Source organism: Macrotis lagotis, chromosome 1 (assembly GCF_037893015.1).
Source record: "Macrotis lagotis isolate mMagLag1 chromosome 1, bilby.v1.9.chrom.fasta, whole genome shotgun sequence".
Taxonomy (NCBI): Eukaryota; Metazoa; Chordata; class Mammalia; order Peramelemorphia; family Peramelidae; genus Macrotis; species Macrotis lagotis.
Genome location: NC_133658.1, coordinates 225,527,394 through 225,553,754, shown reverse-complemented (window position 1 = coordinate 225,553,754; position 26,361 = coordinate 225,527,394). Strand labels below are relative to the sequence as shown.

Below are 26,361 nucleotides of genomic sequence, written 5' to 3'. Positions count from 1 at the left end.
AGAATCATGTAGAAAAATCCAGACAGTTGAGTATTTTAAAATGAGTTATAACTTATGTTGATCTGGTTCTGCAAGGTAATGAGCTTCGAACAAAGGGGACTTATGATCTATGATTATCTGCTTTGTAGAGATCTGAAGTGATATTTTACATATAAAATTGTAAGGAGAAAATAAATTTTGGAAAAAAGCTAGTTATTTATGGGTAGCAATATTCAACATATTTAAATTAAAGTAATAATTTATTCTATTCTAGACAACCTAGAAAGGCTGCATCCCTAGTTATTACTATTTAGATAGAATTATAGCAAAGGAAGGACATGATTTACAGCCAGATATGATAATTATATTAACAGGCACTATGATGATACATTATTATAAATTTAATCTTATACATATCATCAACAAAATATGATCAGAGCTGAGTGCACAGTAGGTGTTCATAAAATATGCATTCATTTACTGACATTTTCCCCCATGATCAAGAAAATTTTTGAGTATAGTGCTTATGAGATCAATTAATTAATCCCTGTACAAATTAATTTGTCAACATTGCAAAGAGAAAGATATTTTGATAAGACATCACTATAAAATATTCTTCAACTAACATCTATCCCTTAGGATAAATTTAGAGGACTCAACTCATTGATAAGCCAGTGATAGGTTAAAGAAGTATTTCACTTTTTTTCCATTGCTTTCTACCTCTTTGTCATGAATGCTATCATCATTCTTGATGAATTATATGTAGATGAATTATATTGAGGGAAATATCACATAGGATCACAGGTAAAATTGTTAAATAATATTAGGGGGAGGGCAAAGTCATGATGGTGGGTAATAGGTAGCAAAACAGCCAACTCTACAAATATTCACCTCCAAACAGATTTCTGGAGCAATTGAGTTAAAAAAAAATGTCCAGAAATCTGTAACACTAGGTTAGTGGACCGTCTGAGGTAATGTGGGGCAAAAAAGCAATAGCCAACTTTGGAGACAATTATAACAGCAGCAGCAGCAGTTTCAGAAGCTCTCAGATAAGAGACCACAGATTGGATAATAGTTCAGAAAGTGCATACTGAATTGAAGTGAATATTGAAAGGGGATACTGAGTTGACAATAGATTCAGAATTGAGCAATCTTTGGAAAACTTCCATAGTCAGTTTTAGTTTGTACTTCCAGAACAGAGGAACACCTGTGTTGTCACAAGGAAACTAGAGTCCTTATCACATTTTTACAATCATGAGGAGCACTAGCATTTGATTGATGACCAGATTGATGATCAGTATAGGAGAGCACTGACTATATCCTTTGCAGGAATATTCCACCTTGGAAACAACAAAAAATTACAGAATCAAGGACCTAGATCTTAAAACAGCATCTCAAAAACAAGAAAAATTGGAAGAGTTCCTTCCCACTGACACAGCTTAACTTAAACATACAATTCAAATTTTAAAAAAATGGATAGAAAAAGTAGCATATAGAAAAAAAGTAAATGACCATTAAGCAACTGCTTCCATGATAGGGAATATCAAAACACAAATTCAGAGGAAAACAACAAGGTGGGAAAAGTTTCAAACAAAGTATTACAGACAAATTAGACATATGCCCAATAAGACCTCTTAAAAAATGTAAAGAGATAAGAGTATCACATGAAAATTTAAAAACTAATGAAAAGTGATGCAAGAAAATAATGAAAAGCTATAACAGATTGGTAACAGTGTCACAGAACACTGAAGAAAATTATACCTTAAAAAACAATTTGGGCTAATGGTAAAAGATGTAGAAGAACTCACAGAAGACAATCAGATATATAGAATGGAATGGAGTTAATGAACAAACAAGAAATAGAGAACATTATAAATTGTGAACTATATAATTGTGATTACATTTAATTATATTTTGGGCACAAATAAAGGAAATGAAGCCAAATTAAAAAGAATGCAAAGTCAGGAAAATTATAGTTATTGTTTCTGATAAACTATAGAGAGAACTGAATCAAATTTCAAAGATACAATTCACTTCCCAATTGATAATGAGCAAAGGACAAAAAAAAGGTAGTTCTCAGATGAAGAAATTGAAGTTATTTTGTTATATGAAAAAAAATGTTCTAAATCATTACAAATTAGATAAATTGAAATTAAAAGAACTCTGAGATAATACCTCATATCTATCAGATTGGCACATATATTCCCCCCTAAAAGAAAAATGATCACCATTTGGACAGGATATGGGAAAATTGAGGAAGTAATTCATTGTGGGTACAGCTGTGAACTGATAACCTTTTGGGACAGTAATTTGGAACTATATCGAAAGGGTAATAAAATGTGCCTACCCTTTGATCCAGCAATAGCAATACTGGGTCTCAATCATAAGAAAGGGTAAAAAAATGTATAAAAATATTAATAGCAGCTCTTTCTGTAATGAAAAGAATTGGACATTGAAGGGATGCCCACCATCTAGGGCATGACCGAAAAATTGTGGTATATGATTACAATGGAATACTATTTTTTAAAAAAGAAATCCCGAGTGACTGGACTTTTGAAAAATCTGGAAAAATTTATTTTGAGTGATAATTGCAGAACTAGAATTAAATGTTATACACATTAACAACAACATTGTGTAATGATCAATTATGATGCAATTGCTTTTCGTGGAAGTACAATAACCAGAGACAATTCTAAAGGACTTGGGATGCCATCCATAACTAGAGAAGGAAATATGGATTCTGAATGCAGACCAAAGAATACTAATATAAATTTTTGAAATTTATTTCATGTTTTATGATTTTTCCCCTCATTTTTTTGTTCTGATTCTTCATTTACAAAATGATTAATATGGAAATATATTTGACATAGTTATGTCTATATAACCTAGATCAGATTCCTCTCTGCTAAGGGAAGTGGGGAAGGACATAAAGGAGGGAGAAAAATGGGGAACTCAAAGCTTTACAAAACTGATTGTTAAGGGGTGGTTAGGTGGCACAGTGGATAGAGCACTGGCTCTGGAGTCAGGAGAACCTGAGTTCAAATCCAAACACAGACACTTAATAATTACCTAACTGTGTGACCTTGGGCAAGCCACTTAAACCCCACTGCTTGCAAAAACCTAAAAACAATACAAAACAAAAAAAAGATTGTTACAAAGAATTTCCTAAAAGCAAAACAGGCCAAATTGTAGTATGGCTAGAATTACAAAAACTCACTGAAACTTCCAGCCAATATGGCAGAGAGAAGACAGACACTGCGATAGGTGCTCTCTCTTTCTCTTCAGAAATAACATGAGAGAAACCTATTAATAGAAATTTGATGAACAAAATCCAGAAAGAGCAGCTAGGAGAAGAACACCTACCAAGAAGGTCTGTCGCCAGGGACCATGGGTGAACCCGGAGAGAGAGCAGAGGAGCAACCTAGGGATGGCAGCTGGGGGAGACCAAAGGGTCAGCCTCAGCCATGGAGATGTCAGCGAGTGGCAGTGTGAGATTCAGCTTTAGCTGTGGAGTCTTTGGCCAGAGGGAGAAGGGCTACTGGAGGGTGAGTTCCAGCACAGTCTCAGAGCATGCCTGGAGAACAACCAGCTGGGCCAGCAAACTGAGCTCCATACTTTCTGCAGAGCCCTTTGCCCAGAACAAACAATAAACAACCCCCCCCCACACCCCCCAGGGCATCAAATCTCACTCCACAGAAAGAGATTAACTCCCTCCCCCAGGGCCCAGCCAGTTTTCAAGGTCAACTCAGACCCTGCTGCTGAGGACCTCACTCCAGAGAAAGCAACTGGAACCACTACTGGCTGGCCCTTGAAATTACTAAACCAAGTGAATAAAGCCTCTAGAATCCTCAAAAGCAAACCTCTGAGAGCCAGTTCCCACCCCCACCCCCAACATAAGATGAAAAAGTCAGAGAAAAGGGCAGCTCATGGAGAAATACTTAGAAGAGATAGATTTTAACCCAGAGAGTTTTAGCACTGCTGAGGAGAATATGATTGGTCTCCAGCCCAGAAAGACTTCCTTGAAGAAATCATGAAGGAATTTAAAAATCAATTAGAAAAATTGGGAAAGGAAATCCAAGAGAAAATTAACACATTGCAAGAGAAAATTAAGATTTCACAAAAAGAAAAAAAAATCTTGGAAAAAACAAATGGACAAATACAAAATGAGAATAACTCTCTCAGATCTTCAATTGGGCAAATGCAAAAAGGAAATGATTCTCTCAAAACTACATTTGGGTAACTAGAAAAGTCCTTCAAAAATAGAAAGGATCAACTGGAAAAGGATTTGCAAAAGGTAAATGAAGAAAAATCTTCTCCTCTAAAAAAAGAATAAATCAGCACAAACTGATCACTTCATGAGACAAAAAGATTGTGTTAAACAAAAACCAAAAAGTCAAAAAAATAGAAAAAAATGTAAAATACCTCATCAGCAAACCACTGACCCCGAGAATAGATCGAAAAGGGAGAATCTGAGAAATATTACTCTTCCTGAGGACATTGAAGAGATAAATGTCTGCATTTATTACAGGATTTAGTGGTGGAAAATTGCCCTGATATCACAGAACCAGAGGGCAAAATAGTTATTGAAAGAATACATCCATCCCCTCTGGAAAGAGATCCTAAAATGAAAACACCAAGGAATGTTGTGGCCAAATTCGAGGACTGTCAGATAAAAAAAAAAATAAAATCCTGCAAGCAGCCAGAAAGAAAAAAAATGAATACCAAGGAGACACAGTAAGGATTATGCAGGACCTCACTACAGCAACATTAAAGGATGGGAGGACCTGGAATGAGATATTCAGAAGAGCAAGGAAGCTTGGAATGAAGCCAGGAATTCACTATCCAGCAAAGCTGATCCTTCTCTTCCAGGGAAAAAGATGGACATTTAATGAAATAGGAGATATCCAACTTTTCCTGATGAAAAGACCAAAAGAAAATTTGGACATCAAATAGGAGGCTCAAGAAACACATGAAAAGGTAAAACAAAAAAACAACTTCTATACAATAAGATGAAACTGGCTATATAGCCACTTGGGAGAAAGTCTTATAACTTGAGAATTTTAACTCTTAGAGAGAATATACATAGTCAGAAGTGATGGACACTCATAACCTTTCTGTGACTCAGATAGAATGATTTTAAAAAAATACTTCCTTAAAAAGGGGGAGCAGTAAGGAGAAGGTAGGTTGGAAGGAGACAGAATGGGGTAAATCTCATTATATTAAGATGTACAAAAAAACCTATTGTAATGAAGGGGAAGAAGGGAGGAGGTAAGAACCACCTGAATATTCATCTCATCAGATTTGGCTAAAAGTTAACTTAGACATATTTAATCAAGTTCAGAAACTTATCTTACTTTTAAAGCATTAAAAGGGGAAAAGGAGAGGGGGAGAAAAAGGGGGACTAACAGAAGGAAGAGAAGAAGGGGAAAAGGGAAGGGGAAAAAAGAGGAGGGGGCAATTTAAGAGGACAAACACACTGAAGGTGGCAGTATTCAGAAACAAAACACTAGGGAATATGGATAAAGGGAAAAAAAAGGGGAAAATACAAACAGAAAGAAAATTGCATGAAGGGCAATAAAGAGATAGTAATTATAATTTTGAATGTGAATGGGATAAACTCTCCCTTAAAATGTAAGTGAGGGGTGGCTAGATGGCACAATGGATAGAGCATTGGTCTTGGAGTCAGGAGTACTGAGTTCAAATTTGACCTCAGACATTTAATAATTACCTAGCTGCCTGGCCTTGGGCAAGTCACTTAACCCCATTGTTGGGGGCGGGGGGAAGAGGCTTGGCGGTCGCTTAGAGGGGAAACATAATCATCTTATAAGGGAATGTTACAGAACTCGGCCCCTCATTGAGTAAGAGTTCATGGGAGGGAGGACAGAGGGGATAAAAGGGTCTGCTGAGAGGTGGGGGGGAGCGGGAATGTGATCACAGAAGAATAAAGACTCATTACCCACCTCAGGCGCTCTGTCTGGTTCTTCCCCCATCAAAGAGTGGGGGCCGGAGGTACCCCGAAGACTCACCACGCGTTGGACTGGTGAGTAAGAGGACGGACTAGCATTAAGAAGCCGGCGTTGTAAATAAAAACCCGGCAAGTGGTGCCGAAACCCGGGACCTGATTTTGCTAGGGAACGTCTGAATCCGCTGGTCGGATTCTCCAGACAGCCTCGGTCGTTTCTGACCGGGAGGAAGGAGAGGGCGTTTACTCTCAGATATTGCCTGAGGGACATATCCCTATTGTGTTGACTATGCTTTCTTTCTCTCCCCTTTCTCCTTCTGCTCTAATCACGCTCCTTGCCGTGCTGGCCTGTCTGATTGTGCCCTGCTGCCTCCTTCTCTTTTGCCGAACGGGAACTTTCCAGTTCTGCCACCTGTTAGGATTGCAGCCTCGGCTAGTAGACAGCATGGGGGGCCGGAATAGTATTCCCACCTTTGAGCCGGAGGAAAAAGAGGTCGTTGCAAGGCAGCTTTATAAACTCTGCGCTAAGCATGGTCGTAAATTACCTATCAAGATGTGCCGTGCTTTTGTTGAGAATATCTGGAACATCTGCCCTTGGGTGCAACATAGTGGGATCCAACCAGATAAATGGAAGGTGGTAGGGCAGCAGATGGCCTCCTATAATGACACCTGCCCGGGAAAACTAACCCCCAAGGATTTTACAGTGTATAAGATAGTGGATGCAGCCCTGCATCCCCAGAAGGTGACTTTAGCACGAACAATCAGCACTCAGGTGGGTAGCTCGTTGGCGGGATCGGATTCAGAGGGCTCAGAGGAAGAGGGAAGGCCACTCCCTCCCCTGTATCCGTGGGAGGAACTTAGAAGAAACAATGGGGGAACAAGGGGCCCCCAGGGAGAAGATTCAGGGCCGGAAGTTTCCGAGCGCGGGAAGGGAGGGGTGCAAACAGCCCTCAGGGGTGGCAGGAAGAGGAGCGTGAGTAGGTGGGACCGGGAGGCTGCTGACGAGGAGGGAGAAGTCCGCGCTGATTGGACAGCTGCCGCGCCCCAGGCTTGGCGGCCCAGCCAGGAAACAGAGGCAAAAATCCCCCGTGTTCCTTGTCCGCCCTTCAGAGATCCCCTCAAGGGCTCCGCCCATCCGGCCTACTTGCCACCAGTGCCTCCATAGCAATAGAGAAAGGGGAGGAGGTGGACTGGGATGACTGGGGCCTCTACCCGGTATTTACGGACCCCCTTACCGGAGCCCGAGACTACCGCCCTGTCCCTTTTAAGATGCTTAAGGAACTTAAGGAGGCCGTGACTAAATACGGCCCAAGCTCCCCTTATGTAAAAAGACTGATGCAAAACCTCTTTGCTACGCACCCTTGGACCCCTGCTGACTTTGACGAAATTGCAGCCGCGTGCCTAGATGCCTCCTTATATTTAGCTTTTAAGGCTCAGGCCCGCAGAGAGGCCTCTAAGCTGGCAAAATCCCGGGGTTATACTCCCCTGGATTTAGCCATTGACCTCCTGTGTGGAACTGGAGCCTATACTGACCCTGCTGTTCAGGCCCAGTATGGCCAGTTTGAGCTAGAGACTGTTAAAGAAACACATGTTGCAGCTTGGGATAAGATTGGAGCCATGAAAGGGGGGAGAGCCACACAGAAGTTGGTTGGGCTGAAGCAGAGAGCAGATCAGACACCCCTCTCATTTGTGAACGAGGTTAAAGAGACAGTGACTCGTATAATGGGAGACACCCCGGGATCTGATCTACTTATGAGACAATTGATTAAAGAGGGTCTTCGCCCCAAAGGGATCGCAGCCATTAGCAGCCTTCCCCCCGACGCTTCATTAGAAGGAATTGTTGACAAATTGCTGGACATGCCCAGCGAGGATTCAATTCAAGCCTTAGTGACTGCCATGGAGAACTGGGAGGATAGCCTCCTGACCGCCCTTCACGGTATGCAGGTGGGACCCACCTGTTTTGGGTGCGGAAAGCCAGGGCACCTCAAAGCACAGTGCAGGCAGCGGCCCCCCTCCACTTCAGTTCCGACCTGTTATTCCTGTGGAAAGCCAGGTCACATAGCCAGGTTCTGCCGATCCAAAGGGAAGTCGGGAAAAGGGAAAGGGAGGGGCCCGGCCGCGGGGACCCCCCCCGTGCTCGAAGACAGCGGCCCCATCACTGTGACTATCCCCGTGAGGGTTGACTATAGAGAAGGGACACAGCAGAGAGAGATCGGGCCTTGGGAAACCTCGATGATTCCCATTGAGCTAAATATTTTCCCAGCGCTCATCACAGGGGCTGAGAGATGTGTGGACTTAGTCACCCATACCCAGGTCATTTTTGGTCCCGGAAGTCCCACATCCGTAAGGGTCACAAACCCCCACCCCTTTCCCACCTTGGTAAAACAGGGCCAAGAGGTAGGAAAGGCGCTGCCCTTGCGGACCCCTCCCGCTCATGTGAACTGGGTCCACCCGGTCAGCTCTGGGCGACCACTGTTAACCGTCACGGTGGAAAATCAGAAGCTCGAAGGGATAATTGACACTGGAGCCGATTGCTCTGTTATAAATAGGGGACAGTGGAGGCGCGAGTGGCCACTCCTACAGAGCCCTCAAGCAGTGACGGGGGTGGGGGGCAATAGATCTGCCATGAAAGCAGCACACGCCTTACGGTGGTCAGCTTTGGAAGAATCTGGACTCTTCGCCCCACTGTGCCTACCCGACCTCCCTTATGCATTATGGGGTAGAGATATCTTGAGCCAGCTTAACCTGACACTTGCCACCCCTGATAGCCTGCGGGGAAATTAATTGGGGCCACTCTAGAGATGAGCTTTTCCCCCAGAATAACATGGATTAATAAGAAACCTATTTGGGTTGAGCAGTGGCCCCTGACAAAAGAAAAGCTCATCGCCCTCACAGACATAGTAATGACCCTCCTGCACGAGAACAAAGTGGAACCGTGCCTTAGCCCGTATAACTCCCCCGTCTTTGTCATAAAAAAGAAAGGGGGGAGTTGGAGAATGTTGATTGATCTTCGGGCAGTAAATGCCAACATGATACCCATGGGGACCCTCCAACCTGGTCTCCCTATGCCCACTGCAGTCCCGCAAGGGTGGACTATTATAGTGATTGATGTTAAAGACTGCTTCTATAGCATTCCCCTCCACCCGGAGGACAAAGAAAAATTTGCCTTTTCCCTCCCCGCGATCAATTTCCAAGCCCCCAGTAAACGTTATCAGTTCACCGTCCTACCTCAGGGAATGGCCAATAGCCCCACCCTGTGCCAGCTTTACATGGATACTCTGCTACATCCTATCAGAAAAGAATTCCCGAATTGCATGCTCATACATTACATGGATGATATCTTGATTGCAGCACCTTCTGTGACGGGGGCTCGGGCTTGCTTGCAACGCACCACCCATGTCCTCCGCGAGAAGGGGCTTCACATAGCCCCGGAAAAGGTACAGATGGATTTCCCCTATGATTACTTGGGGCATAGGATTTTTCCAGGAAAGATTAGTAGGGCACTTCCTCCGATCAACATCGAGGGATATACTACTCTTAATGATTTTCAGAGGCTTGTTGGCGCCATACAGTGGCTGCGTCCCGCTATGCCCCTCCCATCCTCCTTAATGCAACCTCTATATGATGTCCTTAAAGGCGACTCCCATCTGTCATCCCCTAGAAGTTGGACCCCCCAGGCAAGACAGGCGCTCTCGGAAATTTTCCGCAGAACCTCTTCCTTCTTGGTTCAATACGACCCGGAGTCGCCTGTCCTCTTCCACACACTGGGGGACAGTTCCCTGGGCTGGGGATGTTTATTCCAGAGACATGGATGCCTTGAATGGCTATACCCCCGTACCACTAAGAGCATCATCCGGGACCGGTGGGAGGCCCTGGCCTTATTTTGCCTTCAGGCCTCAGAGCGATGCCAGCGTCTCTTTGGCCTCTTGCCTTTCCTCAACTTTACCCTCCCAGAGGAGGTGACCCACTCGCTAGTTGATAGATCTATCGCTTGGGCCACTGTCCTGACTACCCTCTCTCAGACCAGACTCACGCCACCTCCCGTGGTTAGAGTGTTCGCTGAACTGCACCTTTCCCGCCCGCGCCCTCTAGTGTCCCCAGAACCAGTGACCGGCCCTAATGTCTTCACTGACGCTACCAGGTTGGGCCGTGCTGTGGTCCATGACCCTGCTAGACCCGCCACCTGGATTTTTGATACCCCCTTTGACTCCACTCAGAAGAATGAGCTATATGCTATACTTCAGGCTTTCCATCTCTACAGAGACACCCCTTTTAATCTTATTACTGACAGTATGTATTGTGCCATGCTAATCCCTCGTTTAGAAGATGCCTTCATTTCCTCGACTTCTTCCATTAGCCCACTCCTTACACAGCTACAATCCTCCCTCCGTGATAGAAACCACCCCCTGTTTGTTCTTCACGTGCGCTCTCACGTTTCTTCCACCGGCCCCATATTCCAGGGCAATGCGGAGGCAGATAGGGCTCTCTTGTTAAACCTGTCCACACCTGCCCAGCTGGCACATGGTAAGTATCACTTGTCATCCAGGTCGCTCCGGCGCCTATACAGCATTCCCCGGAAGGAGGCTCGCCAAATTGTGCGCTCCTGCACTTCTTGTGCTCCCTTTAGACAAGCCCTCCCCGCAGAGGGGTCTAACCCACGTGGGGACGGCCCCAATGCTCTTTGGCAGATGGACATTACTCACCTGGGTCGTAAGTACATCCATGTCTCGGTGGACACCTTCTCCTCCTTCACCTTCGCCTCTCTACAGCCAGGAGAAGCGGTTAAACACGTTCTCTCACATCTATATGCCCAGATGGCTGTCTTAGGGGTCCCCTCGGCTATCAAAACCGATAATGGGCCTGCCTACATCTCGAGAGCCTTTGCTTCCTTTTGCAAAGAATTTTCCATTTCCCATTCCACCGGGATCCCTTACAATCCCACTGGCCAAGCTTTGGTAGAAAGAGCAAATCGCACACTCAAAACTACGCTTTTTAAACAGAAAGGGGGAGTTGGCAGGTCACTGACCCATTCAGACCTGTCTCAGGTACTATTTACCATGAATTTCCTACAAGTCAGGGATGACGGCACTACAGCCGCCCAGAGATTTTTCTCCCCAAAAGGACATGCTAAGAAAGAACCAACGCTCCTGCCCTCTCCCACCAAGGCCCTACCAGGCTCTAAAGTCATGTGGAGAGATGAAGAGGGAGGTTGGCATGGCCCTGTAACGGTAAAGAACAGAAGACAGGGCCACCTGTCATTTCATCCCGAGGATAAGATAGAAGAGCCAGAAAGATGGCTCCCTGTTTACAAGATAAGAGACCTTGATTAATGCCCAACCCTACGGGGTGAGAGGAATTTCTTTCTTTTTCAGGCCTTCTGATCATCGTAGGGATCCTTGGAGGTGCTCCATCTGAAGGAAATCCGACATGGGGAATACTCCGAGTTATTCCCTCTCCCCTTCCGGTAGCACGGAACTCCCCGATCTACCCTCGCCTGCTAGTGACCAATACATCGATGGGGCTCCCTTCTGCCTCGGTGGGGCCCCTCATGTGTGGCCACAGGGGAAGACATCGAGGATCCCATACCATGGAGGGATTGCCAGATGGCGGGAGGGTACCCCCTTGAGGGTGAACAAGGACGCTGATTCTGGGAATCACCCTACTTGTTGTCTGTTTCTGCCGCCTAGCTAGGCGACAGAGGGGCTATATGCTTCTTACTCAGAAAGCCTTCATGGCCATGGAGACGGGGGAGCATCCCCAAGTCTGGCTAGCCGCCATGCATGACATGTGACACCTAGGGGTAAGACGAGGTAAACCCCAAGACGGGCAACTTCTCCTGACCCAGCCACCTAAGACGGGCAAGGTCCTGGGTTGAAGGAGATGACCTAAGACAGGGTTCCTCGCCCCCGGCGGATCCCCAAGTCTGGCTAGCCGCCATGCATGACATGTGACACCTAGGGGTAAGACGAGGTAAACCCCAAGACGGGCAACTTCTCCTGACCCAGCCACCTAAGACAGGCCCTGAGGGTGTCGGGCGCCTAGGACGGGCAAGGTCCTGGGTTGAAGGAGATGACCTAAGACAGGGTTCCTCGCCCCCGGCTATCAGAGGCCAGTAGAAATGACACCGCTTAAGGCTAACCTCAGCACCACTTAAGGTCACACCAAGTGATAACCTTGTAAAACAGAAAGGGGGAGATGTTGGGGGCGGGGGGAAGAGGCTTGGCGGTCGCTTAGAGGGGAAACATAATCACCTTATAAGGGAATGTTACAGAACTCGGCCCCTCATTGAGTAAGAGTTCATGGGAGGGAGGACAGAGGGGATAAAAGGGTCTGCTGAGAGGTGGGGGGGAGCGGGAATGTGATCACAGAAGAATAAAGACTCATTACCCACCTCAGGCGCTCTGTCTGGTTCTTCCCCCATCAAAGAGTGGGGGCCGGAGGTACCCCGAAGACTCACCACGCGTTGGACTGGTGAGTAAGAGGACGGACTAGCATTAAGAAGCCGGCGTTGTAAATAAAAACCCGGCACCCCATAGCCTTGAACAACCCTAAAAAAAGGAAGCAAATAGCAGAGTGGATTCAAAAACAGAATCCTACAATATGCAATTTACAAGAAACTCATTTGAAGTAGACAGATGCATATAGAATAAAGGTAAAAGGTTGGAGCAAAACATATTTTTCTTCAGCTGAAGTGAAAAAAGCAGAGGTAGCAATCCTTATCTCAGACAAAGGAGCTGCAAAAATAGATAGCATTGAAAGAGATAAGGAAGGAAACTATATCCTCCTAAAAGGTACCATAGACAATAAAGTAATTTCAATACTAAATACATATGCACCCAATGGGACAGCATCCAAGTTCTTAAAGGAGAAGTTAAAAGAGCTACAGAAAGATAGACAGCAAACCTCTACTAGTGGGAGACTTCAACCTCCCAATCTCAGATTTAGATAAATTTAACCAGGGGAAGCTAGGTAGCACAGTGGATAGAGCACAAGCCTTGGAGTCAGAATTAGCTGAGTTCAAAACTGACCTGAGACACTTAATAATTACCTGTGTGGTCTTGGGCAAGCTACTTAACCCCATTTCCTTGCAAAAAAAAACTAAAAAAAAGTTACTATAGATAAATTTATCAAAAAATAAAGAAGAGGGAAGTTAAGGAGGTAAATAGATTTTTAGAAAACCTATATATGATAGACTTATGAAGAAAACTGAATAGGCATAGAAAGGAATATGCTTTGTTTTCTGCAGTACATAGCTCATACACAAAAACTAATCATGTACTACAACAAAAACCTAATGATCAATTGAAGAAAGGCAGAAATAGTGAATATATTTTTCTCAAATGATAATGCAATAAAAATCATAGGCAAATCTGGGCCAGGGAGATATAGACCCAGAACTAATTGGAAACTTAATAACCTCATTTTAAAGAATGAGTGGATCAAACAACAAATTATAGAAATAATTAATTATGTTATCTTAGATAATGACAATAATGATACAATTTACCAAAATCTATTGGAGACACTCAAGGCAGCTGTCAGGGGATATATTTTATCTTTAAATGCTTATATGCATAAATTAGAGAAAAAAGAATTCAATGAACTAAAGATGCAATTAAAATATTAGAGAAAGAACCAATTAACCCTCCAAGTTAATACAAAATTAGAAATTCTAAAAACTAAAGGAGAGGGGTGGCTAGGTGATGCACTGTATAGAGCACCGGCCCTGGAGTCAGGATTACCTGAGTTCAGATCCTGGCCTCAGACACTTAATAATTACCTAGCTGTGTGGCCTTGGGCAAACCACTTAAACCCATTGCCTAGCAAAACCCTAAAAAAAAAACTAAAGGAGAAATTAATAAAATCAAAAGCAAGAAAACTATTGAACTAATAAATAAAACCAGGACCTGGTTTATGAAAAAAACAATAAAATTGATTGTCCTCTGTTCAATTTGATTAAAAATAAGAAAGAAAAAACCAAATTGCTATAATCATAAATGAAAAAGTTGAACTCACCACCAACGAGAAGGAAATTAAAGTAATGATTCAGAATTATTTTGCCCAACTCTATGCCAAATAATTTGACAATCTAAATGAAATGAATGAATATTTACAAAAATATAAGTTCCCCAGATTAAATGAAGAGGAAGTTAAAAGCTTAAATAACCCTATTTCAGAAGAGGAAATTCAACAATTACTGAACTCTCTAAGAAAAAATCTCCAAGGCCCGATGGATTCACAAGTGAATTCTATCAAACATTTAACGAACAATTGATTCTAATTCTATATAAACTCTTTGGAAAAACAGGTGAAGACAGAACTCCGAGTAACTTTTTCTATGACACCAATATGGTACTGATACCTAAACTAAGGATGACTTAATACGGAGAAAGAAAATGATAGCCCTATCTCCCTGATGAATATAGATGCCAAAATCTTAAATAAAATGTTAGCAAAATGATTACAAGTTATCACTAGGATATTACATTATGATCAAGTAGGATTTATCCCAGGAATGCAGGGTTGGTTCAATATTGGGAAAACTGTTAGTATAATTAATTATATTACTAACATACCTATGAGAAATCATAAGATTGTATCAATAGATGCTGAAAAAACTTTTGATAAAATACAGCACCCATTCCTAATAAAAACACTAGAGAATGTAGGGATAAATTGTTTGTTCTTTAGAATAATAAGCAGTATCTATCTGAAACCATCAAGAAGACTTATATGCAATGGGGAAAGGCTTGAGGCATTCCCAATAAAATCAGAGGTGAAATAAGGATTCCCATTATCCTCACTACTAGTCAATATTGTATTGGGAATATTAGCCTCAGCAATAAGAGAAGAAAAAGAAATTGAAGGAATTAGAATAGGGAAGGAAGAGACAAAACTCTTATTCTTTGCAAAGGACATGATGGTATACCTAGAGAATCCCAAAAAGTCTTCTAATTAACTACTAGAAATAATTACAACTTCAGTAAAGTAGCAGTATATAAAATAAACCCTTATAAATCTTCAACATTTCTATAGATGACTACAAAGTTATAGTAGAAAGAGCTAGAATGAAAGAAAAATCCCATTCAAAGTAACCTTATTTGCCCAGGGAGACTCAAAACCTTTTTGAAAACAATTACAAAACTCTTCTCACACAAATAAAATCTGATCTAAATACCTGGGCAAACATCAACTGTCCATGGATTGGTCGAGCTAATATAAAAATGACTATTCTACCAAAATTAAACTATTTCTTCAATGCCCTACCCATCAAAATTCCAAAAAATACTTTAATGAGTTACTAAAAGCTGTAAGTAAATTTATATGGAGATATAAAAAGTGAAGCATTTCCAGGGATTCAATGAAAAAAAGTGCAAAAGAAGGTGGCTTAGACTTACCAGATCTAAAATTATATTATAAAGCATCAGTCCTCAAAACTGCCTGGTATTGGCTCTGAAATAGAGTCATGGATAAGTGAAATAGACTAGTTGCAATAGCAGGAAATGATTATAGTAATCTACTGTTTGATAAACCCAAAGAGTCCAGCTATTGGGATGAAAAGTTTCTTTTTGATAAAAATTGTTGTGAAAATTGGAAGTTATTATGGAAGAAACCTAGATTAGACCAACACCTAACACCCTTTACCAAGATAAGATCCAAATAGTTACATAAAAAATACTATAAGCAAATTAGAAGGACAAGGACTAGTTTACCTGTCAGATCTTTGGAAAGGGGAGCAGTTTATGACTAAGGAAGAGATGGAGAACATCACCAAAAATAAACTAGATGATTTCGATTACATTAAATTAAAAAGCTTTTGCACAGATAAAACCACTGTAACCAAGATCAATAGAAATGTAGTAAATTGGGAAACAATTTTTACAACTAATGATTCTGATAAAGGACTCATTTCTAAAGTATATGGAGAACTGAGTCATATTTTTAAAAAAAGCCATCCCCCAAATGACAAATGTTCAAAGGATATGCAAAGACAATTTACAGATGAGATCAAAGCAATACATAGCCATATGAAAAATTGCTCTAAATAATTAATCATTAGAGAAATGCAAACTAAAGCTTCTCTGAGGTAGTACCTCACACCTCTCAGACTAGCCAATATGACCAGAAATTATAAAGATCATTGTTGGAAGGGTTATGGGAAATCTGGGCCACTATTACACTGTTGGTAGAGCTGTGAACTCATCCAACCATTCTGGAGAAAAATTTTGAACACTTACTTGATTTCCAGTTCTTTGCCACCACAAACATGGAGGCTATTAATATTTTTGTACAAGTGATGAATAACAAATAGTTTTGATGACTACTGCTTTATAATATAGTTTGAAGGTAGAAAGTGCTATTCCTCTTTTTTCCTTATTTCTTTTCACAATTTCTCTTGATATTTTGCTTAATTCTCCAAGATAAATTATTTTATCATCCTCTGTAAAGTATCCCCATGGTAATTTCATTGACAGAGAATTAAAATTGTAAGTTAATAATAGTAGTTTGATTATTTATATCGTATCAGCATTTTCTAGCTATATACTATGGATATTTCTCCATCTATTTTGGATATTGTTTAATGCTTTGTGGATCACTTTGTATATAAAGTTGCACAAATATTCTGTGTCTTTTTAGAATTTCAATTCCACATATTTTGTGTATTTTAGAGTTATTTGGAATAGGATTTTCCTTTTTATTGCTTCTTGTATATATTGCTATTATTATGCAGAAATGTGTTTGATTTTGAAGAAATTTTTTTTGTAATCTGCAATTGTGCTGAAACAATTGCCTCATTTAGTATCTTTACTGATTCTCTGGGGTTTTTCAAATAAAATACCAGGTCATCAACAAGGATAATTTTATATTCGATTTGCATATTTTCTCTTAGTTCTATTTGTCCAATTTTTTTATTCCCATTGCTTCCCTTGCATTTATAGAACTATTTGAAATTCTTGAGGGAGAGTGGAAATTTTTTGTTTTATTTATTTAATCATTGGAAAACACTCTAGTGTGTTTCTAATGCATAATATGTCCTGATCATTCTTCTTTTTAGTTTCTTTAGTTCTGTTATTGATTTACTTTGCTCATTTTTAATTCATGGATTTGCTTTTTCATTAGATTAGCTAAGAGTTTATTCCTTTTATAATTTTTTCAAAAACAGATTATAATTTAAGTTAGACTTTTTAATATACAAATTTACTACTTCTCTTCTATTTTTAATTCTTTTATATTTTTATTTGTTATGTAATTTTAAAATATATATTGCATTCATTAATGTTCTCTTTTTACCTTGTTAATATAAGATTTTAAGAATGTGATTTTCCTCCTGAGGATTGCATTATCTCATATTCTTTCGTATATTATTTCATCATTATCAGTTTATTTTAGATCACTATTATGTATATTTTTAGGGACAGAAAATTTCTCCAGATGATAAAATGACTTTGCTTGGAGACAAAAAGAAGTGAGTTCACATCTCTTCTGAGACACTTACAAAGAAGTTTTATCCTGAACAAGTAATAATCCTATCTGAACAAGTAACTTAACTATATTTAACTCAGTTTCCTCATCTGTAAAATTAACTGGAAAAGCAAATGGCAAAAAAACAACTCCCTGTCTTTGACAAGGAAATACTAAATTCAATCACAGAGTCAAACATAACTGAAATAAATAATTAATAATATCAAATTATTTTCATTGTTATTTGATATACACATTATTTAAAATTTCTATGTTTTATATCTTCATTTGTTCTATATATATTTTGCTTTTGATATCTGAATTAATTTCTATTCTTACTGAATTATGGCACTATATATAATATTTTCCTTCTTTCTGTCTTATTTATATTTGGTTCCTAATATCACAATGCCCTACCATATGGTTATTGTTTTTTGTAAAAACCCCATGTGATACAAAGAAATGCTTATATTCCTGTTGTCCTACTTAGAAGACTCCATATGAATTTACCTTTAGTTTCCTTAGAAATTGGTTCATTTCATTGGGAAGGAAGAGAGAAAACTATCACTCTTTGTAGATAACATCACATGATGGTACACCTAAATAATCCCAAGAAATCATCCAAAAAGCTACTGGAAATAATTAGTAACTTTAGCGAAGCTGCAGGACATAAAATAAACCCTCATAAATCCTCAACTTTTCTATATATTATTAACAATACAGCAAGTAGAGCTAGAAAGAGAAATCCCATTCCACATAACCTCAGACAATATAAAATACCTGGGATTCTATTTGCCAAGGCAGACTCAGAACCTTTTTGAAAACAATTACAAAACACTTCTCAAACAAATAAAATTAGATTTAAATAACTAGGCAAACATCAACTGCTCATGGATAGGTTGAGCTAATATAATAAAAATGACAATTCTACCCAAAGTATACTACCTGTTTAGTTCCCTACCAACCAAAATTCCAAAAAAATATTTTAATGAGTTAGAAAAAGTGGTAAGTAAATTCCTATGGAAAAATAAAAAAATCAAGAATTTCCAGGGATTCAATGAAAAACAGTGCAAAAGAAGGTAACTTAGCCTTATCAGATCTAAAATTATATTATAAAGCATCAGTCATCAAAACTGTCTCATATTGGCTAAGAACAAGAGTAGTATCTTGGGCAAGCCACGTAACCCCATTTGCCTTGCAAAAACTAAAAAAAAAAGCAAAAAAAGAAATAGAGCAGTGGATCAGTGCAATAGACAAAGTGCAATAGCAGAAAATGATTATAGTAATTTGCTGTTTGATAGACCTAAAGAGTCCAGGTATTGGGATAAAAACTCTTTCTTCTATAAAACCTTCTGGAAAATTGGAAGTTAGTATGGAAGAAACTTAGATTAGTCCAACACCTCAAACCATATACCAAGATAAGATCCAAATGGATACAGGATTTAGACATAACAAACAATATTATAAGCATCCTAGAAGATCAAGTAATAGTTTACCTGTCAGATCTATGGAAAGGGAAGCAGTTTGTGACTAAGGAAGAGATGGAGGACATCACTAAAAACAAACTAAATTATGTTGATTGCATTAAATTATAAAGCTTTTGCACAGACAAAACCACTGTAACCAATATCAAAAGAAATGTAGTGAACTGGGAAAAATCTTTACAACTTGTATTTCTGACAAAGGACTCATTTCTAAAATATACAGAGAACTGAGTAAAATTAAAAAAAAAGCCATTCCCCAATTGACAAATAGTCAAAGCATATGCAAAAGCCATTTACAGATGAGGAGATCAAATTGATCCATAGTCATGAAAAAATGCTCTAAATCACTATTCATTAGAAAAATGCAAATTAAAGCATCTCTGAGGTAGCACCTCACATTTCTCAGACTGGCCAATATGACCAGAAAGGACAATGATCATTGTTGGAAGGTTTGTGGGAAATCTGGGACACCAATATATTGTTGGTGGAGCTGTGAACTCATCCACCCCTTCTGGAGAGCACCCTGGACCTACGCCCAAAGGGCAAAAAAAAATGTGCATGCCCTTTGATCCAGCAATACCACTACTGAGTCTACACCCTGAAGACATGATGAAAAAGGGTAAAATATCATTCGTACAAAAATAGTCATAGCAGCCCTGTTTGTGGTGGCAAAGAATTGCAAATCAAGTAAATGTCCTTCAATTGGAGAATGGCTTAACAAACTGTGGTATCTATTAGAAAACAGGAGTGACAGGAATTCTGGAAAGCCTCCTGGAATTTGCATGAACTGATGCTGAGCTAGATGAGCGGAACCAGAAAAACATTGCATATTCTAACAGCAACTTGGGGGTGATGATCAACCTTAATGGACTTGCTCATTCCATCAATGCAACAATCAGCGACAATTTGGGGCTGTATGCAATGGAGAATAACATCTGTATCCAGAGAAAGATCTGTGGAGTTTGAACAAAGACCAAGGACTGTTACCTTTAATTTAGAAAAAAAAACGTGATGTGTTATTGTCTGTTCTTTCAGTCTCTTATACTTTTATGTTTCTTTCTTAAGGATATGATTTCCTCTCTCATCACATTCAATTTAGATCATTGCATACCATGGAAACAATGTAAAGCCTGGCAAATTGCCTTCTGTGGGGGGGGGGGGTGGAGGAGGGAAGTAAAATTAGGAGGGAAAATTGTAAAACTCAAAATAAATAAAATCTTAAAAAAAATAAATTGGCTCGTTTACTTTTTTTCCAATTTGCTAACTACTGTTACAATAATTGAAATTGAGAGTGGGGTATTAAAGACTCCTGTAACTAATGCCTTATTCTGAATATCTTTTGAAGGACTGACAATGTTTCTTTCATGAATTTGTACATAAAGATATTTTGTACACAAATTTTATCTTGGTTTATTGTCTTCATCCCTTTCAGCATATCATTTCCTTCTTCATCCTTTTATAAAATTTGTTAATGTTTGTTTTTGCTTTGCATAATACTATGACATAACTCATTTTGGTTACACTTAATGAATAATACATTTTTTATCGCCTTGTGTTTATTTTGTGTATATATTTAATTTTTGAGAGTGTTGCTGGTAAGCAAGAGTTTCATTTTCTTAATCTCTCTGTTTTTTCTTTTTCATTTCATTCAATTGTTTAATTCATTTTTATTCAAAATGATGAGTTAGGGGTATATTTTCCTCCATGTCACTATAAAGTTATTTTTTCAAGTTATGTTATTTTTCTTTTACTCTAGAAGCACAGTGTAATGCTCCTTTGACTACTTTTATTTAATATATTTTGTCCTGTTTTGTAAAGCTCAGATTTTCTATATAGGTTATACTTGACTGTACTCTGAACTTAATTGCTCTCTACAACATATTGCTCTATTACCTCCTATTCTTTGTAGTATGCAAGTAAAAATATTTCATGATTCAAATGCTCTTTGTATTTGAAAATCTTTCTCCTTATGACTTGCTGATATTGCTATTTTTTTGCATTTAATTGTAAAATGTGACCATTTTTTCTTGACGTTTTTTATCTTAGGTTTGTTTCTGGAGAATATCTGTGAATTCTTTCAATTATAATTGCATTTTCTTTGTTCAGAAATTCTCAGTAGTTCTTTTGTATTTTTACTTTATTAATAAATTAAAATTTTTTTCTCCTATTGTGCTTTTCAGGAGACCTATGAAGCTTATATTGTCTTTATCTATCCTATGTTAAGATCATAAAGAGCATATTTTATTATAATATTTTCCCTTTTTGATTGTTTTTGTTTGAGATTTTGCTTTTCTTCTTCTAGGTCATCATTTTTTTAATCAAATTTCCAATCAATTGTTACTTTTTTGTAAGATTTTTCCATTGCAAATTCATTGTTTTTGCTCTTTATTTTTTACTATGTAAGGCTAAATTCTACTCTCATAATTCTCATTTTATAAAACCACTTAGTAACAGTGTATTATTGTTCCATATTCTCCTCAAATGTTACATAATCTACTGGCATGTCAAATTCCTTTATTTTGAAGTGATTATGCTTATATGTCTGAAATAATTTTCTAAATCTGAACTCCATAATTCTTTTATTAACCTTTTATGTTTTGATTTGTCAACTTTGAGTTCTGTGATATTTCTTCTTCCTGAAGAAATTGCTATTTTCAGTCTTCCCCCCCTTATTTTTCTCATTATCACTTTGTTCCTGATTCTCTCTCCCCTGATTGTACTGTCCTAAAGGCCTGACTCTCAAAATATCTCAGTTCTCTCCACAATGGATAATTTATGACTCACCAGTCTTAGTCTCTATCTCATGCAAATTTTGGTATTTCAGAACTGATCCCAGTTGCTCATTTTCTCAGTGTAAATGAAGTGCTATACATCAACATATATATATATATATATATATATATATATATATATATATATATATATATATGTACATATATTCTTATTATAGTTATTTGTTCCATTCCCTCTGCTCTCCCCATCTCTGTTTAATATCTCTTTTCCCCAGCATTTACATTTCAGTGCTTTTGAAGGATCTCCTAATAGCATTCTATTTCTGAAGGTGCCTTCTAATGCCTAGGTCAATTTATGAAGTATGAAAATGTAATAATCTTTGTGCTAATGGAAATAGGGAGGGAGGCCCAGAGTATAGAAGTAGGTTTGGATTTAATCCCATATCACTTTCTTGGCTTAGTGCAGCCTCACTTCTTTTGGCATGTTAGTTGTGGGAGTGGTGCTGAGTGAACTCAAGTTCAGTAAACACTTACTCCTTGGATATTTAATCTCAATTTGGATTCTGACCATGGAAACTGATTTGAAAGGGATCAGAAGTTAGAAGAATCTGAAATCAGAAATCAAACTAGATTGTCTAGTTTACCATCTTGTACACATCACACAGAATTTTTTAGCACTTTTAATGTTTGCCTGTAACTGATTCATTTCCTACTGTCAAAAACAGATCCATATTTTCCTAATTCTGAAAAATATTACTGATTTGATCCTTTCACTACATTTAATTTTAAGCATATATCTCTTCAGTAGTAAACTCTTTGAAAAGGCCATTTATAATAGTAACTTTCAATTTTCTCTCCTCTCAGTTTCTTTGTCTCATCTTAAAATCTTGCTTCTGACTTTATTCCACTGTGACTTCCATCTTCAGATATATAATTAATGTCTTTGTTGCCAAATGCAATGAATTTTTCTGTTATTGGTCTCCTCGACCGCTCTATTGCCTTTGACATTGTTGGCACCATCTTATCCTTGATAGCCTTTTCTCTTTAGGTTTTTGGAACATTAATCTCTTCTGGTTCTCCTCTTACCTATCTGTTCCTTCTTAGATTTTATTGTTGAAATCTAGGTGATATTTTCCAACTGCAGTTGTCTTTCAGGATTCTCTCCTAAGCTTTCTTCTCGTTTTTTCAACCTACAATATTTCACTTAATTATAGCATATAATCATATGGATTTAATTAACATTTAAATGCTGGTGATTTTCAAATGTACTTGTCTTGTTCCACCCATTTTGCTAACTTAATTTCACATATCCAGTCATTTTAATCAGGTGTATTCGATATCTTAAATTAATCAAGTTCAAGTAGAATTTTATGCCGTAGTTTCCATCTCCTCCTAGATCTTTCAAATTTTAAAGATAAATGTTTTATACTTAAAAATATTTTAAATTTCTATTATGTTTTTAATTTTCTAATTCTAATAGAAAAATGCTCAAACTATGTTTAGGACGTTGTTTCCAGAGAATTGTACATAGTTATCTTGAATTAGATTTTATGGTTCTTTTTATTTTCATACAAAAGATGAGTAAACTGAGATTCAGAGGGTTAAGTCAATTAATTTTGGTCAATGAACTCATTAATATTCCCAATATAAGTTTCCCAAAGCCTTCCTTTATCTGGGCCTGTTACTTCAGAAGGTTGCCTGCTTATCAAGTGAATACTTATCTCTCTTTATCCATCAATAATTGCTGATTTTAGAGAATAACAGTGTATGACATAATAAGCTTAGATACAGAATTCACTCTAAGATTAATTTTAGATGACTAAATATACTAAATATAAAATATCACAAGTAAATCACAAATATAAATAAGTTATCAATTTATAATCAGCCACTAGATCAGTAAAATCTTAAAAGACAAAAGTTTTTACTATGACCGCATAAAAATTAAAACCTTAAATATAAAGAAAAATGTCATTAAAATAAAAAATGAAAAATGGTCTAGATAGGAATCTTTGCATAAAATATCAATAATAAATTTTGATATAATGATTCAATATTAAACAATTTAGAGGGCACTCATGTTTATGTTTGGAAGTATTACACAATATGGAACAATTGAATTTGGAAATAATATCCCTAGTATTGCTTTTATTGCCCAGTCACCTTAGAGGTGATACTATTATATAGTTACTATATAGTTTCTGCCCAGTGACACTACTGAGAATGTAAAAGCTAAAATTCAAGATAAAGAAGGCATCTCCTCAACTAGTAGAGGCTTATTTTTGCAGACAAAAAGCTGGAAGATAATCACACCTTGTCTGACTATAATATCCAGAAAGAATCCAATCTCCATCTGTCCTCTGTCTTAGAGGTGGCATGAAGATCTTACAGGCCAGACCATCAACCTGGATGTACAGCATAGTGACACTATTGAGAATGTAAAAACTAAAATCCAGTCAAAGAAGGAATCACCCTGACCAGCTTCATCTTTGCAGATAAGCAGATGGAAGATGACCATACCATTTCTCACTGCAACATCTGGAAAGAATCCATTTTTATCTGGTCCTCTGTCAGAGGTGGCATACAGATCTTTGTGAAGGCCCTGGAAAGTAATACTATCAACCTGGAGGTAGAGCCAAATGACAACATTCAGAATGTAAAAACTAAAATCCAAGAAAAAGAAGGCATCCCCCGATCAGTAGAGGCTCATCTTTGCAGGCAAGTAGCTAGATGATGGCCACACCCTGACAGCCTACAATATCCAGAAAGAATTTGCTCTCCATCAGGTTCTGTATCTTAGGGGTGTCTGTTGATTACTGACTTTACTATGAAAGCATAAATTGCCAGTGATAGCATCATTTTTCACTCAATAAGGTATTAATATTAAAATCTGAGGTTATTAGTTTCAATAACAATTGAACCAAATTTGTGGCATGTTGAAAAAAAATACTGACAATAATGAACTATATGTATATGTGAATATAGTCATAGCTTAACTATTTTGATAGCAGAATTATTTTAGACAAAGCACATACCCAGTGATCAAAGAATGGATAAAGAGTCATAAATTTCCTATTTGAAATATATGTCTTAATTTAAGAAATGGAGACTTCTTGAGTAAAGAAACAGCAAAGCAGCAATTACCACATTTTTAAAAATATAACTCCACATAAGTGCATCAAACTTTTCAGTGCAAATAAAATTCAAGTCAAAGTCACAGAAAGCATGATTGTCTTAATAACTTTACTCCAATTAACAGTAAATATAGTACATGATTATTTTAATGTTTTCCTCATATTAAGACAAATTTGAATCAATGCATGAAGAAACTCCTTGTAGGATGGATCTTTCCTAGTCAAATTTAGTCACTCAAAGCTTATGCTAAGAATGATCCATGTCACTGTACTGCTTGTTGAATTAGAATGTAAAGTGTGTAAACACATTAATAGGGCATGGAGGGATACAGAGCAATATCTGTTGGAGTTTTCAATACCATTGACCTTGAATGGAACAAAATTGCATTTTAAAAATGTATAACATAAAAATTGCAATAACTCAAAACATTTGACATATTTGGAAACTGAATTTAAATTTAATTTTCATAAAAATATTTTCTGACTTTTTAAATTCAATGGATTCCTATTTTGATGACTCAATACAAACCAAATTTATTAATTTATTTTTTTCTGGAACAGTTGACAATTATTTAATTGAAAGTAATGGAAATAATTTAAATAGCGTAAAATAGACACACAATGTAATAAAAGTCCCAGTTCAAAAAATATAATCTCATACATTGATCATTTGTATTTACAACTATTAATAAGTAAGACAAACTATTGTAATTGTTTTGAAGATGCCTACTTCCCACATGTTGCTTGATAACAAAAATATAGAATGCCATATTGAAATTTTATATGCAGAATAAATGAATGAGATGAAAAATTTTAGAGAAAAATTAGTCCTTTTAATAAGAAAAAAAGTTTATCACATTCAAAGTCTATCACATTCAAAGGAGCCTTTTGGTATCACTTACCAGTTCTTGGTTAGTGTTTGTCCTTCATTATCCAAGAAGACCAAAATGGCATCACTGTGTTTGAGACAAATTACAGGGTATCTGACTGTGGCTGATCAGAACAATATGACTTCAGGTTGCTCTAACTTAGGTTGGGTACAAATAGTCCATTTGAACAACACCAAGAATCAGCTCTTTAAAATTGCATATGTCACATTTCTTTTGAGCTACTTCACTTCTGTCTTCCTCATAGAGTGCAGCACCCTCAATGAAGAGGACATGCCATGCTGGACAGTCCTGTGTCAATGTCTGCCAAATTGTACAATCAATTCTAAGGTACTTCAATAAGATTTTCAGGGTATCTCTGTATCACTTCTTCTAACCCCCTTGTAAGCATTTGCCCTGTGTGAGATCTCCATAAAATAATTTTTTTTAATCATGTGTATGGCATTCTAATAACATGTCCAACTCATCATAGTTTCACTCTCTGTAGTATTGTTGGAATGCTAGGCAGATTAGTTTGAGAAAGGACCTCAGTATCTGGTATCTTCTCCAGCCAGGTGATCTTTAGAATCTTCCTAAGACAATTTAAATGGAAGCGAATCAGTTTCCTGACTGTCCAGGTTTCTCAGGCATATAGCGATGGGGTCAACACAATGACTCTGTAGACCTTCATTATGGTAATCAGTCTAATACCTCTTCTCTTCCACATTTTCTTTAGGAGCC

General features: G+C 38.0%; 1 pseudogene; it reads left to right on the top strand.

The window, feature by feature from the left end:
- Positions 1–3,366: 3,366 nt before the first annotated feature.
- On the top strand, positions 3,367–24,433 carry LOC141522906 (polyubiquitin-B-like; annotated as a pseudogene).
- The last annotated feature ends 1,928 nt before the right edge of the window (positions 24,434–26,361 follow it).